Below are 6,354 nucleotides of genomic sequence, written 5' to 3' on the forward strand. Positions count from 1 at the left end.
GATGATAGTTGAGGTAAATGTGGTGATTTGTTGTGGAAGATTTAAGTACACGATTTTTTTCCCTAGATTATATAACTCTGCCTCCCTCATGACATTTTTCACCAAACATAAGATATTTTCATAGTGGACTTCACAGATTGGAAGTTGCATTATAGCAAACTTCAGAAAGAAGTGATTAAACACTTTAAAAAAGGAAAACTATAATGTAGACGGCGCGTAAAAATACAAAACGTTAATTTTCTTCTCACTTGAAAAGGAAAACCATGATGTGTTAATCAAGGACTTGAAACTGAAAACATGTGATTATCAGGAACCTAAATTTTTTTTAGTACCCATCAAGGACCTGATACTTTTATAGAATACAAACCACTTTTTACAGTACTCCCTCCGTCTCAATATATTAGATCCCTTTTTTTAGCACATGAATTTAGAAGGTGTTGTTTAGTGGTGTAAATGGAGTTGATAGTAGAGTAAATTTTTAGCATAAATAGAAATGACTCAAATATGTTGGGACACCCCAAAGTGATATACGAGTCTATATCTTAGGACGGATGGAGTATTGCATTGTTCAGGAACTAAATTTGTAATTCTCACTTTTTTTTTATATTATTGAGAGCTACCAACATTGATAGCTATACCCTAGTTGATGTAGTAGCCATGTGATATTCATGTGAAATTTTAAATTGCGAGAATCTACAATTTTCGTACCACCTCTGCTCCACCATTAGTAAGTGAGCACTTTTCCTTTTAATTTTTTTTAATTTTCCACTTATTTTTTCATTTTCAACTATTTTCCACTTTTTTTTTATTTTCCACCTATTTTTATCATTTTCACTAGTCTACTTTGCACTTTATCTGTTTAAATATGAATTTCTTAACTTTTGTGCTAAAAAAAATAGCTTATGGCTGAACTGAGATAGTACTAGACTAAAATGTATAATAATGTTATAGAGAAATAGTTTATGACAAGGGGCCCAATATTGATTGCTAGGCTCTCGTTATGTTCACTAGTTAAGAGTTGGACTTATTTTAATTTATGATAGAGAGCCACCAATATAAATGTTCACTTTTAGTTCTCTTTAGATCTATTTTTGCACATTTTTGTTTAATATCGTATGTATTATACTTTTCTCGTCCTAGCTATAAAAATAAATTAATTAAGACTTATTTTAATTTATGATGGAGAGCCACCAATATAAATGTTCACTTTTAGTTCTCTTTAGATCTATCTTTTGCACATTTTTGTTTAATATCGCATGTGTTATACTTTACTTGTCCTATAAAAATAAATTAATTAAGAATAATATAGAAATATAATGCTTAACTAGTAAACTAATAGAGAATAAAAAAAATAGTTGAAATAGTATAATAACACTGGCCCGTAGATAAAGTAAAGAGTAAACTATTAAATTGGTCCCAGAAAATCAAATCTCATATTATATATTAATTTTTAATTTATAATTTATATATATAGATAATAATTAAGAAATACACATTACATTTTTTATTAATTAGAACTATATATAAATATTTGCATATTTTTTTATGAACACACGATAAATTTAATACTGCAAATAATAATAAATTATTATTATTATTATTATTGTCACTTTTGCTAATATATTTAATGCATGTACACACCTGATGCAATCTTTTTTAATTTTTTTATTATTATTTGGGCATATATACATAAAAGGGCGTGTTATATTGCTAACTTACCTTTAAAATGCTAACTGCAACTAAATGATAGAGATTAGATCTTTAAATCAATAGTCACGATCCTTCAATTCCGAGTATCAATATAGTGAAAAAAAATATCAATTATGGTATTTATGTCAATTAACAATAAATTAGTGATAACTAACTTTTAAAAAATATCTCACAATATTAAATACATATAACTATCTCAATTTAAATTAAATCATCCATCCCATAGAAATAGGTCATATTTCCTTTTTCGTCCGTCCCATATAAATAGTCAATATCCATTTATGACTATCTTTTTCTCCTTCTCTTTTACTTTATCATTTATGCCCACCATCCACTAGTCAATTTCAACTATTTTTTCTAATTTTCTCTTACTTTACTAAATTACGCATTAAAATATGTGACAAACCCTAAAGGGCCTATTTCTATGGGACGGAGGGAGTATCAAATTAAAGATAATTTTATAAGGATTCTAACGAGATCTCACTTGCATATGTTTCAATGTCAAAATTTGAAAAAAACTCTTGAATTTTCGTATTTTTCATGAAGCAGTTAATATCAATATAACTATCATAATATGTCAACATAATACATATAAAATGTCAATTCAAAATTGTGTTGACATATTCAAGGCATCATATTGATATGTTTAATACTCCATCCTTCCCATAAAAATATGTGCACTTTCCATTTTTGTCCGTCCCACAAAAATATGTGCATTCCATTTTTGAAAAGTTATATCAATTTAATAATGTAGGTTTCACTATCCACTAACACTACTTTAACTATCATTATCCCCATCTCTCTTACTTTATCAATTTTTTCTTAATTCCCATGACATACCCATTGCCCATATTTTTATGGAATGGTGGGAGTACACAATATTGACATTTTGATCCAAAATCCTAAATATGATAACTATTCTTATTTTTTTTAATTTAAATAATAATAAAACGAATTTATACATGGCAAATTATAGACCACTAGATCTCTAAAGATCATATGATCTCTAATTAGTTGTAATTAACAATTAATGGAGAGTTAGAATTGATCACATTCCTATACATAAAATAGTAGTACTTCCTAAGGTGACACACTTTCCTTTTAAGTTTGTTCCAACTAATATGACACATTTTATTTTTGATAACTTTTGCTCTCCAACTAATACATCTAACCACTTTTTTCTCTCTCCAATTAAATATTTAATTCTCTTTTTCTCTTCATTTAATACTTATACTCATTTTTGTCTCTTCAATTACCCACATTAACCAACATCTCCTAAAATCTTGGGCCAACTAAGAAATATATCATTTTAGCTGGGACGGAGGGAGTATAATAGTATTATACATATTGTTTTTTTTAATACTAAATTAATTTTTAGTCTATGAAAATAAGTTTATAAATAATTTTTAATATTTTAGTATGTCTATACAACTTCATAGAAATTGAGTCTTCTATGTTATGGTATAAAATTATGTGCATAATATTGTATAAATATACGCAGTACTATATTTTAAAAAATATAATGCATATTTTTCACTTATTATATTTATTTGCACATTGCATTTTTATAAATAAAAAAATCATTTAGTTTTAGTGAACATTTTTTCTTATAGTATAATCTTTTATTATTATTATAATTATTATCAAGTCTTATGATTTTCGGAGATTGGCCTTATCTTTTATTTTAGTAAATACTTCATATAATCTTTCTTTATTATTTGAGTGTTAGTTAATTTTTTATTATTTTGCATGTGTTGTTCAAAAAACACAACAACATTGTTATCATAAACTGAAAGCATTTTCGAATTCATTTTCACTAAAATATTGAAATTATGATTAACCTCACATTTAGAAATAAAAACTTTGGTTTAGTTATAAAAAATCAGTACTAATAAAATGATTTTTTGTGACTTGTTCTTTGGAGGAGGAGGGTATTCCATATTGTAGTTTTGTCTTCTAGGGCCAAAATTGTTGGTAGAAGAAATGTAGTAGCATAATGTGTTTGATTGATTTGAACTTAGTTCGACACTTGGGCACATGCCTAATCGGTTGTGTTTATTGAAATAACCCAAAATAAGAAGCTCTATCCCTGAGAACCCTCCCATCCTATCGGCCACTAATCTAAACAACAAACATAAATGGGAGATTGAAATCAATATTTGGTACCACTGTATTTATTGTCATCTAATATAGTTTCACATTATTCAAAACCAATTAATACAGTTGGCAATCCATAATTAAATCACCAACGACTTAATATACTGAGTTAGGTCATCTAGATTATTATACGACGAACCCCCTTTACTAACAGTCTTTTTCACTAGTTTAGCCAAATTCACTGACGTTTCCATAAACTTGTCTTTTCTCACTTCCATCAAATCCCTAATTGCCTTCTCAATAATCTTTCTATCACAAGTGTCTTTAATATCCAATCCAATCTTCCAAACCTCACTCACAAACCTACTATTCGTCGTTTGATCCCCAAAATAAGGCCAACATACCATTGGCACGCCAGCCGCAATGCTCTCCAGAGTCGAATTCCATCCACTGTGCGTCATAAACCCTCCAATCGCAGGGTGGTTGAGCACCTTCTCCTGTGGGGCCCACTCCACCAACAAACCCTTCCCTTTAACAAGTTCCTTTAATTCCACCGGAACTGGATCCTCTCCATCGTTCCCGGTGATGGAATCCGGACTCATGACCCACAAAAACCTCTGCGAACTATCGAGCAAGCCATGCAAGAGCTCTAACACTTGCTCTCTCGTCACAAGTGCTAAGCTCCCAAAGCTCACATAGATGACGGATTTAGGCCGCTGCGCGTCCAGCCAATCGATGCAGCTCCAGTCTTCCGTCCATAGGCTGGCCGTGATTATCGAGGACTCCGTCTTCTTCTCCATGAGTCTGTATTTCACTTGCTCGTGGATTGGGCCGATGGAGAAAACTCTTGGCACTTGTTTACGTACCTCTGCAACTATATGCCCCTCTAAATCTTCACAAATGTTGAATACGGCGACTTGGCGCCCTCTTAATCAGCATCGTTACAGCTATAACTTCCTTGAGAGTGGGTTCGTTTATGTCATCGACGCGGTAGAAACTCGGCAAGTCACGCTTCCGTAGGAAACCTTCCATTGCTGGTATGCTTTCAATTAATTTATCCATCAATTTTCCTATGAAATCCTTAACAAACTAAAGAGTCAGACTTATGAAAATAGAATATGGAGTATGTAATAGGGCAAATAGTATGAAAAATAATGAAGTATACATCGTAATGGTATATAAAATTTTAGTCTATTACGCAATCAAAAAAATCAGATGGAAACAACATTAGGCAAATCATATATGCATCGCATTGTCACGGAGTTATACGATGTTATATAGTACTTCATGAAGAGAATTAGGACATGCATGTTATATATAGGTTAAATTTTTTGTCCTGATTGTGGACACTAATCATAGTTTTTCGTTATTTGATATATAATTAAAATGCAAAGCTAGTAGTAAAATATAAGAAAGATAAAAAAATATTTTTAGTTAAAATATTATAGATTGAATAGAAGACTATCTTTGTTACTCTATCCGTTCCAAAGATACCTGAACTATTTCGTTTTTAGTCTGTTTTTAAAAAAATGAAGTTTTTAATTTTAGAAATCCAAATTACGTGCACAATCGTAAATTAATTTTGACGGCCAACCCGAAATGTGTATATTATCTGACCTCCGAAAGGAATTTCCTTAGCTTCAAGGAGCTGAGGGAAACGGAAAAGAGACCAAAAGAAGGAGGTGGTGGCAGTTCAGAAGTAGATGAGCGGAAGTCCATTCTCTTCGCAAAAGTCGGCGGCGAAATTCAGCACACCGTCGGCGACCAAGCAGGAAACCGGGCGACGGGTGGCGGAAGCCAAGAAGTTTTCTTGGATCATCATTTCCTTGAAGAGAGGGACTGTGACGTTATTGACGGAAGACTTGAACTCCTTGGCTTTGCTGCCGCTGCAGGGGTGGTCTTCGGGGAGGCCATCGGGGAAGGCCCGGAACTGGAATCCCGGGAAGCGGGCAAAGGTGGCAGCGACGGTGGTGTGCTGGAGGAGGCGGCGGTGGCTAAAGTCGGAGATGATGAAGGTGACGTCGAATTCGGCTAGGCAGAAGAGATGGGAGAGGTTTAGCATCGAGTTGAGGTGTCCCTGAAACGGCATTGGGAAAATCAGAACATGCGGCGGTGGCCGGAGATTTTGTTGGTCGGAAGCGGAACTCATCTTCTTGCTGATAAATTTCCTGATACTACTATTAGGTAATTATATAAGAAGGGAACTTGTTTTAATTTATGATTTAGAGCCACCAATATTGATCGCTAGATTCCTAACTTTAGGACACGTGTTAGATAAAAATTAGGTCGATTTCATGTCATAACTTTATTTGCGAGTGTAATAGACTAATAGTAGTAGTAGACTAAAATTAACATTAGAGTATGAGATAGGAACTTGTTATAATTTATGATTGAGGGCCACTAATATTAAAACCTGCAGTTTTCCCTCTCCTCTAGATCTATGTCTTTTACTCATTTTTGTTTCTATTTCGCATGTGTAATTCATAAACACAGTAACAGTAGTATCATAAGTGCATGTTTAATAGGCTTGGAATGGTGGATAAATGA

General features: G+C 32.4%; 1 pseudogene; it reads right to left on the reverse strand.

Moving 5' to 3' along the window:
- Positions 1–3,947: 3,947 nt before the first annotated feature.
- LOC125213816 lies at positions 3,948–5,956 on the reverse strand (annotated as a pseudogene).
- Between the last annotated feature and the right edge of the window lie 398 nt (positions 5,957–6,354).

The sequence above is a fragment of the Salvia hispanica genome, chromosome 1 (genome assembly GCF_023119035.1).
Source record: "Salvia hispanica cultivar TCC Black 2014 chromosome 1, UniMelb_Shisp_WGS_1.0, whole genome shotgun sequence".
Lineage (NCBI taxonomy): Eukaryota > Viridiplantae > Streptophyta > Magnoliopsida > Lamiales > Lamiaceae > Salvia > Salvia hispanica.